Genomic DNA, 12,336 nt, shown 5'->3' on the forward strand with positions numbered 1-12,336 from the left:
CCAAGTAAAGTTGAAGCTGTAATCAGTGGGCCTAGACCGACTTCTGTGCCAGAGATACGCAGTTTCATGGGTCTAGCAGGGTACTATCGACGATTCATCAAAGATTTCTCCAGTATCGCGAAGCCGATTACTCAGTTGACACAAAAGAATGCGCCATTTGTGTTGTCTGAAGCTTGTGAGTCTAGCTTCTTGGAGTTGAAGAGACGATTGACCAGTGCTCCAGTATTGACAATACCTTCAGGTACGGGTGATTTCGTTGTATATTGTGATGCATCTCACAAAGGGTTAGGATGTATTCTTATGCAGCGATGACATGTGATTTCATATGCCTCGAGACCGTTGAAGCCACACGAGACTCGGTACCCAATTCATGATCTTGAATTGGCGGCCACTGTATTTGCACTCAAGATATGACGACACTATCTCTACGGCGAGAAGTTTGAAATCTATTCTGATCACAAAAGCCTGAAGTATCTGTTTTCTAAGTCAGAATTAAACATGAGACAACGAAGATGGCTTGATCTGCTGAAAGACTTTGATTGCAAGATCAAGTATTATCCAGGAAAATCAAATGCAGCAGCAGATGCCTTGAGTCGAAAAGTATGTGCTTTATCCTTATCGACGATAGGTGTTTCTAATTTTATTGAGAATTGCTGTTAGTCTGGATTAGTATTCGATACAGATTGTAGACCATTGCGACTTGCTGCGATTCAAATGGAACCAGATCTGATTGTTCGCATTAAAGAAGCACAGAAAAATGATCAGAATGTTCAGAAGTCGATTCAGATGGTCAGATCGGGACATCACTCAGAGTATCAGGTACATGATCAAGTTCTATATGTAAATAACCGTCTTGTGGGGCCAGATGTTTCAGATTTGAAACAACAGATTCTATCAGAAGCGCACTGTATTCGGTTCAGTATTCATCATGGTGGCAGAAAGATGTACAACGATCTAAAAACACAATTTTGGTGGAAAAAGATGAAATCAGACATTGCAGAGTTTGTGTCAAAATGTTTGAATTGCCAACAAGTGAAGGCCGAGAGAAAGAAGCCCGGAGGTTTACTTAAGAGTTTATCTATTCCTGAATGGAAATGAGATCACATTTCCATGGACTTTGTTACGAAGTCACCACGATCATCCCGGGGTTGTGATGCGATTTGGGTTGTGATAGACAGATTGACCAAATCAGCATGTTTTATTCCATACAGAATGACGTATCGATATGATCAGATGGCAGAGATATATGTCAGAGAGATAGTCAGATTGCACGGTGTGCCGAAGTCGATCGTATCAGATCGTGATCCACGATTCACTTCACACTTTTGGCACAGTCTGCAGCAGGCTTTAGGTACGACATTGCACCTGAGTACTGCTTACCATCCCCAGACAGATGGACAGTCAGAGCGGACTATCCAGACCTTAGAGGATATGCTAAGAGCTGTAGTGCTAGATTTTGGCACTAGTTGGCAAGATTCACTCCCTCTTTGTGAATTCTCGTACAACAACAACTATCAGACGAGCATCGAGATTGCACCGTTTGAGGCTTTATATGGAAATAAGATCAGATCTCCGTTGTATTGGGATGACATCTCAAAAGTACCAGAGAATGGGCCTGATATGATCCGAGAGATGACTGATAAAATAAGACTGATCCAGAAAAGAATGAAGACAGCTCAGGATAGACAAGCCAAGTATGCGAGTGTACGTCGTCGACCGTTAGTGTTTGAACAGGGAGACAGAGTATTCCTGAAGATCTCACCTTTCAGAGGTGTTGTCAGATTTGGTAAACACGGTAAATTGTCTCCTAGATACATCGGTCCGTACGAGATTCTTGAGAAGATTGGCGATCGTGCATATCGACTTGCTCTTCCTCCTTCTTTTTCCGAGATAGATGATGTTTTTCATGTGTCGATGCTACGGAAATATATGCCTGATGTTTCTCATGTCATTCAGCCTGATGAAGCCGAGCTTGACGAAACTTTGAGTTATATTGAACAGCCAATTCAGATTCTTGATTGGAAAGATAAACAGCTAAGAACGAAGACTATTCCGCTGGTGAAAGTCCAATAGAGTCGTCATGGCACTGAAGAAGCGACCTGGGAGACAGAATCAGAGATGAGACAGAAATATCCATAGTTATTTTCATGACGTACGTATTTATTTAACTTTTGAGTATATTGCTTCCCTTACAAGCTTTGATTGATTGCATGAGATTTCGGGGACGAAATCATATCTTAGAGGGGGAGAAATATAATGCCCGAGATTTTATCATGTTAATCTGAGATGGATATTTGATTGATTGATATGATTATAGACAGAGCACGTCGAGATTGGATTGGAATTTTTGAGGTGTGAATTTGTACGAGGACAGAAGGTCTCACGTATATGCGCGGCTGGTGGGCACGCATATGCGCGAGCTGTGTGGTTCCAAGATGTGCCGAGACGAAGGTCTCGTGCATATGCGCGCCTCTTGTCCAGTAACCAAAGTGTTTGTCCAGAGAAGTTGGCGCATATGCGCCGAGAGAGGGCGCGCATATGCGCCAGCAGCTGAAATTATCAAGTGCCGAGACAGAGCGTCTCGCGCATATGCGCCGGTGATGGTCGCGCATATGCGCGAGACGTGTTGAACATAGAATAAGCCACTTGCCCTTACCATGCAAGATATATATATGAATTGTACTTCATCACTTCATTCTGCAGGAGAAGAACGGAGAGGGCTTCAGAAATTCTTCCAATTTTCATCATAGCTTAGATTTTGAATGGTGAAAGATCTAGCCGTCCGATTATCAATCCGAGGGTAGATTCTTGTTCCTCTCATCATAAGCTTTCAAAGGATGTAAGTTTTATTGTTTTCTAGCATGGTTTGAAATTCAGATGTTGGGGGAATTATAGTTTGGTTGATAATATGTGTTCTTGAGTTTACGGTAAACGTATAATCGAAAACAGATTGAAGAAAGGATACCGTATGTTATTGTTCTCATTTTTCAGCTTATATGACATTAGTTGTACAGAATTTTGAGGTTGTGATATGCATATGATTTTTGTTATGAATTGGTGATATTGATCTTATGATGTTTGAGTTACCGGTATCGCAAGATTACGCCGTTAAGCCGTCAAAATGTACCGAGATTGAATATTGATCTGTATGTGTACTCCTTTGAGTTAGAGATTGATATGGTACATTGTATATATGTCTTTTCAGATTGGTATTGACAGATTGGATATCGAGATTTCAAGACTTCAACTTGTTCAAACCGAGATTACGACAAGAAAGGTATAATTCATGTTGATTCGGGAAGATACAACTCTAGTTAGATTTGATTCGAGTTTCCCAAAATCACATACTAGATTTCTATACCTTGCTATGCTTGTGTTTTATCTTGATTTAATTACACGCATTGAGATAGGAGAGTCATTGGTAGATTTGCCAAACTTTCTAGATGTTCGGTGGTATCGAAGCATAGGAGAAGATCGACTCCGATTGTAGAGATTCGATACAGACATGACCGAAGTCTAGGAATAAGACGTACCGCCACCACGATTGGGAGAGTAGGTGGGAGACTTGTTACGTCTTATTCACCAATGTGTCATAATTTCTGATTCATGTATTATGATTTTGTATTTAATTGTATGACATGCATGTATACATGTTTTATACTTGGATTTGTTCTCACCGGAGTATCCGGCTGTTCTTGTGTTTGTATGTGTGCATAACAACAGGTGGGACATGATCAGGGTCGAGACAAAGATGAGAGATCGAGATAGCGTGGTGATTACGGGCATAGACGATGAACTAGTGGTTCTACATGTTGATCTGTAGTTGTTTGTTTTAAACGCCAGTTTGTATGACTGTAATGAATCAAGAAATGTATTTATTTCGGTTGAAATAAAATAGAGATATCATTTGTGTATGATTTATATACAATGGTGTTTTTATATTAAAAGCAAAATTTTGATCCACATTTTCTAGCAAAGATCTACTTAATCCCAAAGATAATTTAGTTAGAGCCCGGGTCCCCACATGTTTTGAGCTGTATCTTTGTAATCGTGAGTTGTATTGTATTCAGTTGTACTGTACTTCAGTTCTGATTTCGAGGACGAAATCTTTGTAAGGAGGGGAGGATGTAATGACCCGAATCCTTATTTTGAACGAAGTATTATTAAGAGATAATTAAAGGGTTGCTAATTTAACATTATTAAGGAATTGATAATTCGGGATCAAGCTATTGGGATCTAGCAAATTTAAAATGGAAAACCCGATCTACTTCAGATTACATTATCCCGAAAAATCCAACTAGACAAATGAGATTCTGACACGTGGCAGATAAGATTGATTCGGATTTTCTGAACTAGTCCGGATGCAGCCTATAAATAGAATCTGATTTCTTTTGTTTCCTACACCGCATCCTTCAATGAGAGTTCTAGCCTTATAATTTAGGTTTTCTATCTAGTTTCTAGGAAACTTTTTGTGTTGGAAGTTTCAGAGCTAGTGTCGACTCGAGGACGGGTCGGTGAACTGATATCGAGACATCATCAGCTGGGCTGACGACGAACGCAGGTATAATCCTGAAGCCTGAAATAGTGATTTAAGGATCATTATGGAGAACTTTGTAGTATGTTTGGTAATTTAAGATATGATTTGATAGTGATTTCTTATTGTTAGTATTGTCTAGGTTCAGAGCTTTCTGTCAAATTATTTTAGTGAGGTACGTGATGTACTGACTGAGATATTCAAGCGTAGTATACACACTTATATGCTGCATATTTATCTGTTGCATAATACATGTTTTACTACTTTGACATATTATTCATGACATATCATGTTGAGCCTGATATCTTCTGAGATATACCTCATTTTTTGGGGCCATTCAGCCATATTCTGTATTGTGGACGATGAGGCATCGAGAGCTACAATGTCCGACGGGATCCGCGGACTCTGATGACCAGGAAATTGTAGATCCACATCTTGATGATGAGTGTGGGAGCCAAAACATGCCTAGGGCAGATCAGAGACTACACACTCAAACGCCTCTAGATTGAGCATGAGATTCTTAACTTGATCCTTGATATCCAAGCATATTGCATTTTTGCATGAATCATATCAGTTTGTATACTCGTACATTTTCGTATTGGGCGATTGTCGCTCACTGATAAATATAAAAATTGTACATTAAGTAAATGTTTTATAATATAAATTTATAGTTTTTGTTTTATTAAATGCTTAAATATTATATGTTTTATAATAAATTGTATGAAAAATAAGTTGTTGTGTAATTATAAGTTTTTACTATTTTTATAGGTTTGATAAAACAAGAATAACATTGGCGTTTCAAATGGGATTAAGATGATTTTTGGACCTGTAGAAAATTGATGATAATATCTACAATATTGGTGACGAGCATGAGATAAAAATCTTCTCACAAGTGGGATCAAATTAAGCAACAAATAAAGTTATCAAAGGAATGACAGTTTTACCACGCTCTAGCATTTTGACCATATCTTTTAAATTACTTAGTCAAATGGTAAAAAAAATAATATCACAATTCAAAGAACTCAATTATCTACATATTTTGTTATATGTGGAAAAGAAAATTCGGATGGGAAGATTTTCAAAAGTGATGTGCATGAAGACATAATTTCTTGGAACAACAATGAAGACTTATATGTAAAAAAATATATTTTATTTGTGGTTGTCTCCCCAAATTTGGCTATAAATAGGGGTGCATTGTAATGAATTGAGATATCCATCATTCTATGAACAAATCTTTGAGTTCATAATATATCTCTATGTTTTTCTTTTATGTCTTCATTTAAATATAATTAGCATGTTAATTTCATATTCAAAGTTTTATACTTTGAATAATGAGTAGATAACTTCCCAAAGTTGAGATGAAAAGGTGAAACTCTTGGCATGATATTAATGTTATTAAAAGGTAAGAATCTAAGTTTTATATTATTTAACCATTATTTATTTTTTATGATATATTTATTTCTTTAAGCATTATTATACCATGCTTTTAACTTGGAGTTTTGATTTATTGTTGCTATATATTACACTAAATTCTTGGAATCATTTAAATATTAGTTTGGTATTACCAACTATTTAAAGTGGATGCCTTGATTTATTATATATCAATATATCATAATATTAAATTCTTGGAACCATTTAAATGTTAGTTTGGTATTACCAACCATTTAAAGTGGATGTTTTGATTTATTATATATGAATATATCATAATATGAATTTATTGTTACCATTTAAATGTTTGTTTGGTTTTACCAACCATTTAAAGTGAGAACCTTGATTTAGTGTTTACAAATAATTCTCTTGTGAGGAAATCAGTTAAAGAATTTGTATCTCCTTTTATGAATTCGATTTCAAAATCAAATATACTAAGAATAGCTTGCCATCTTGCAAAAATTTGTTTTGAGGCAAGATTTTGGACATCTTTTTGTAAAATTTCTTTTGCACTTTTACAATCTATTCTTAATAAAAAATTTTGGTTCAAAAGATCACTCTGGAATTTTTGGACGCATAAAACAATGCTCAAAATTTCTTTCTTTATAGCTGAATAATTTTTCTGGGTATCATTCCAATGGGCGAATGTGTATTGTACTATGAATTCTCTGTTTTCTTGTTTTTGTTTTAATATACCTCCATATCCTAAATCTGAGGCATCTGTTTCTACGATTTTTTGTAGGTTGGGATCTGCGATATGAAGACATGGGATTTCTAACACTTGCTTTTTGATATTTTTTACAATTTCTGTATGTTTTTCTGTCCATGGTTTTGGGTTTTTTCGGAGTCTATCATGTAAGGATTTTGCTATTCTATTGATATTTGGGCAAAAATCTAGAACATAATTTAGACTTCCTAAGAATCTTTGTAGTTTGGTTTTATCAAGTATTTTATCTGGAAATTTATTTGTGAATTCTAAAGATCTCTCAATGGGAGTTATAGTACCACGAGATATGTAATGACCTAAAAATCTTATCCTTGTTTGAAAACAACTTATTTTTGATTTTGATACAACTAGACCGTTTTGTTTTGTGATATAAAGAAATGTTTTTAAATGTTTAAAATGATCATCTACATTATTAGAAAATATTAATACATCATCAATATAAACAATGCAGAATTTTGAATAATCATTATATATTTCATTCATAATTCTTTGGAACTCAGAAGGGGCATTTTTAAGTCCAAAAGGCATAACATTCCATTCATATTGTCCAAAGGGGACTGTAAAAGCAGTTTTATATTTATCCTTTTGAGAAATTTGTATTTGCCAAAATCCAGATTTCATATCAAATTTGGAAAATATATAAGCATTATGGAGTTTTTGTAATAAGTCTTTTTTATTTGGTATTGGATATCTGATCCATTTTAATGCTTTATTTAATGGTTTGTAATTAATTACTAATCTGGGTGTTCCTCTTTCAATTTCTGAATTTTTATTAACATAAAAGGCAGCACAACTCCAAGGAGATCTAGATTTAGAAATTAATCCTTTTTTCTCTAAATCTTGAATTTCTTTTTTACAATGTTCTTCTAATTCAAAATTCATTTGGATTGGTCTAGCTTTAGTTGGTATTTGTCTATCGTTGAAATCTTCTTCATAGGGAAGATCAACAATATGTTGTTTTCTATTCCAAAAAGCATTAGGAATTTCTGAACAGACTTCTGTTTCTAGAAGTTTTTTGAATTTTTGAATTTTATCTTGAATTTCTTTTGTGTCTATTTGGTTTTGTATTCTTTTTAAAGAAACATCTTTTTTAAGATTGTCTAATTGAAAAGTCTTCCCTTGGATTATGGTATTAATATTATTTTCATAAATTAAACATGCTTTTATTAAGTTAAGGTTTCTAGTTCGAGGTTTTTCTAAAAATTCAAATTTTAATTTTTTATGATTGAATTTGAAAGAAATAGAGTCATTGTTTACTTTATATGGGGTAATTAAACTTATAAAAGGAGTTCTTAATATTACAGTGTGATGAATATCATTTACTAAAACAAAAGTGGTTTTTATGAACATTCCATTATTTATTATTGATGCGTCTGTTTTTAAATTTACATTTAATCTTGAATTATTAGCAGCCGAAAGTTTTTCTTGTGTTTTTTGTTGGAATTCATTAGGTACTATTCCTGATTTGATACAGTTTAAGTCTGCACCAGTATCAAATAAGGCTATTGTATCCATTTTGAATTTTTCTCAAAATACTAAATTTATTTTTAAGATGTATTTTCTAGAAGTTATTTCTCTTAAAACGAAAAGAAAATCTTCAGGAATTTTTTCAATATTTTCAATCTTTTGGGTTTCATCATTTTCTGTTTCTGAAGAACTTTCAATGTTTATATTTTTTAGAATTAATTTTATTGCTTCAGAATTTTGAATCTGTTTTTCTTTTAATTTTCTTATTTCTAATTTTATTTCTTTTATATCTTTTTGTAAGTCTTGAATTGTGATCTCTTTTTCTTTTTTTCTTTTTTCTAATATTTCAGTTAAGTCGTGAGTATTTTTTGAAGTACTTGGGAATTTTTTGTTTTCTTCTTTTTCATTTAGAGATTTTAGAATTTTTTCTAGATATTCTTTTTGGATTATTGGATCATTAATATTTTTCAATATATCTAAAAGAAGTGATTGATCTTTGGTGAACATATTAATTTGTTTTTCAGATTCACTACTAGTTATGATGTGTTCATCTACTAATGACTCGTCAGTTTTGGTAGAATTTTCAGTTTCTGAATTTTCTTCAGAAGAATCAATCAAGAGATTAGAAATTTTGTTTAATATTTCTTCTTCTAGTTCTAATTCATTTAGTTTTTAATTTAACCTACAATAATTTGCCGTATGACCTTTCTTATGGCATCTATAACATTTAATATCTTTGAAGGATCTTTTGAATTCGGGCTTGTTATTTTTAAATTTCCTAAATGGTTTTCTTCTTGGTTTTTTGTAAAATTCTTCTTTTGGTTTAAAATTATCTTTTTGATTTCTTCTAAAGTTTTTCTTATAGGGTTTTTTATATGTTTTTTGAAAATTTTCTAAGCATTTTGATGAGGATGGTTTATTAGTATTTATATCAAATTGATTACAAAAAGTTCTCAATTCTTGTTTTGTTCTTTTCATTTCCCATTTTAGATATTTTTGCAATTTTAAATCTTGGCATATTTTTAGCCCTTCTTGTTGGGTTAGAATAATTAATTGACCATAAGTATATTCATTATAAGCTATAATTTGTTTACCGCTATTTTTTCTAATTTTATTTCTTACCTTATCTCCTATAAGAGTTGGTAATCCTGCAAGGAATTTTTCTTTCCAAAAAAGTTGATTGGAATCTTCTTTAAGCATTATTCTAGTTAAAAAAGTATTTTTATACCATTGAAAATTACTTAATTTTTTACATTTTAGATTTGATAGGAGTTCTGCAATTTTATCTTTTAGATGTGAAGGATCTCCAATAAAATGTAAGGAAATTGTTAATATTAAGGTTGCTACAGCATCTTGTTGTGGATTACCATTTTCATCTAGAATTGGTATTACTTCTTCATCTGTTTTTATAGAGTTTAAAATATCTTCTTGTTGTTGATTTGTGAGATAGTAATCCCACCAACCTTTTATTTGACCTGAGAATCCTGCTATGAGGAATTCAGCAATAGTTTTATCATGAATCCCAATTTGGGTTTTATAGGCATTCGCAGCCATAGTCATTTGTTGTAATAAATTCAAGATGTTATATTCTGTCATTCCGTCTATATTCCAATTGTAGACTGAAGATGCCTTAAAACTTGGTTGGGTCAATGGTTTTACTACTCCTAAATCAGGAGCAGGGATAATTTGTAGGGATTGGTCCCAACTTATTTTATTGATATTTGTAGAATTTTGGAATTGTTCTATGGTTTCACTAATATCAGAATCTTGGCTTAAAGTATTTATTCTAGGGATAGATGAAGGTGTATCCGGAGCAGTCTGATTCATTGTTTCATTAGAACTACTAGTTGTTGCCATTATTCTACTTAATTGATCTTGAATGTTTTTTTATAAATTCAGACTTATTATCTTGAATATTTTTTACACTAGGTTTAGATATTTGGTAAGGCTTAAAAACGGGATTTTTAAGTTTAGTATCATTGTTTTCAGGGTTTATTATTGGTTGTTTTTGTAAATGTTTTTCTAATTTATCTAATTGTTTTCCTATGGTATTTAAATTAACATTTGTGAAATTATTTTGTGTTATAATATTTTTTATGTTGACCTTATCATTTTCTCCTGGATTTTTTATTGGAATAGCTTCTATTTGTTGATTTTGCATATTTATTTTAATTCCTTGTAAAGGAGGATGATTAGATTGGATTATTTTAGTATCAGTAATTGTTTGCCATTCTTGTTTTTTATTTCTTATTGTAACAGGATTTACACTTTTAGAAAAGGGATATTCCAATAAATTTTTAGCAGCATATATTTCAAACCAATCAAAGAATAGAATATGTATTTTATTTGTATCTACAAATTCATAGAATTTTTCTTGAATAGATTTTCTAGAATTTATAAAGTGTTGGAAATCATAATCTTTTTTCCAGGTTATGTTTAGCATAAAAATCATCATGCAAAATTTTTTTATTTATTTGAAAGTATTTTTCTATAACATTTAATTCATTAGTAATGTTTTCTGTAATTGCAGAGAATGTTGGACTAGTTGGTTCTTGATATGTTTCTGAAGTATGGAATTGTTTTTGAGAGCTTTCTTCTTTTATTTTTGTATAGACTGGTCTAGGAATTTCAGAGGCGTAGTCTACATTTCTTAAAACTGAATTTGGTATATCTGAGGTAGAATTTCTAGGCTGTGTTTTATAGGGAATATTTATGACTGAAGAGATTTGTGATATTCTTCCTAAATCTATGGTATCAACAATAGAAGAATCATCATATCTATTGCTACTACCAGTTTTTCTATTAAATGAGAGTTTGACTTTTCCATTCGCATATTGAGTTATTTCTTTTAATTCGGTGTTTGTTTCTATGTGTCCTATAGGTTCTGGGTTAGCAGCACCTTCTAAGATCCATTCTTCAGGTAGTGTTATATCTTTCCATTGAATTGGTTTTGGAATTACAGTATTGGATTTTCCTAAATCTGTTTGTAATATAGGGTTTCGCCTTTCTTACTAGGATATTTTACTTTTGTAGCAAAGGCCGAATTCATAGCTTTGTAATGGATTCTAAAAATAACAGCAACCGGTATTGATCCTTTAAGCATATTATAATTATGAGTTTTTTTTGTAAAACTAAGGATTTTAAAATGTTTTTATCATTTAGGGATACTGAGAAGTTTGGATAATAATCAAAAGAGATTGGTCCAGTACATAGACTAGATTCAACTGAACTTAATAATGAATCTTCGAAATTTGTGAATCTGGCATCTCTTAAAATAGTAAGAATGGAAGTATTTAATCCTTCTTTAGTTAAGGGTTTTGATCCTACTTGAACCAATCCTATGTGAATGTATTTATAATTTTTATCTTTGTGTTTTCGTAATGAATTTTGAGATAATAAATTGATTGTTTCAAAAGGCTTAGTAAGTTGTATATCTCTTTCTTCTGTTTTAATTGTGAAATCAGATTTAAATATTTGGAATCTGGAATATTTATAAATTTGATCCTTATTTATTCTAGGAATTTCCCAGTTATCAATGGATTTATAAAAATCTTCTATAATTATTTCTTCGGTGTTAATTATTTTATTATTATCATAAGAAGATGTAGCAGCAGAGTTTAAAGAGATAGATCTAGAGAAGATTGGATCCATAATTAAAATTTTTATTCTTAAAATTTATTTTCTCTCTACAATCCTAAGCAATTCTTAGGGATTACAGCCTTGAAGGACTTACTACACAGACTTTCTTAGGCAAAAATACTCAAGAGAACCTAAATTTCTAGACTTAAAATTTTTTCTTACAGATATAATTTCTTTAGACACATACCCCCCCCCCCCGTGGCTCTGATATCATAGACCAGGATCTAAGATTATGGAAATTAACACCAGAAAAATTATTCCGAAAGTAAAATAATTTAAAATAACGATGGTTCCCTAGAGAAGGAAAACCACAAATATAGGAATTTAAATATGCAAGAAATAAATAAGATGGTTCCTCTATTGAGGAGATCCACATATTGCAGAAAGTAAATAGAAGAAATTAAAATTCTTTAAGGTCGTGGTTCCTCCAGTTTCTGATGTATATAAACCTTTAAGGGATCTATATACAGAGCATACTTTTGCAAAGAACTCCACAAATCTTAAAGAAGTAGGCGGTTTAACCAGCCATAGATATTAAACA

This window comes from Primulina huaijiensis, chromosome 18 (genome assembly GCF_012295235.1).
Source record: "Primulina huaijiensis isolate GDHJ02 chromosome 18, ASM1229523v2, whole genome shotgun sequence".
Lineage (NCBI taxonomy): Eukaryota > Viridiplantae > Streptophyta > Magnoliopsida > Lamiales > Gesneriaceae > Primulina > Primulina huaijiensis.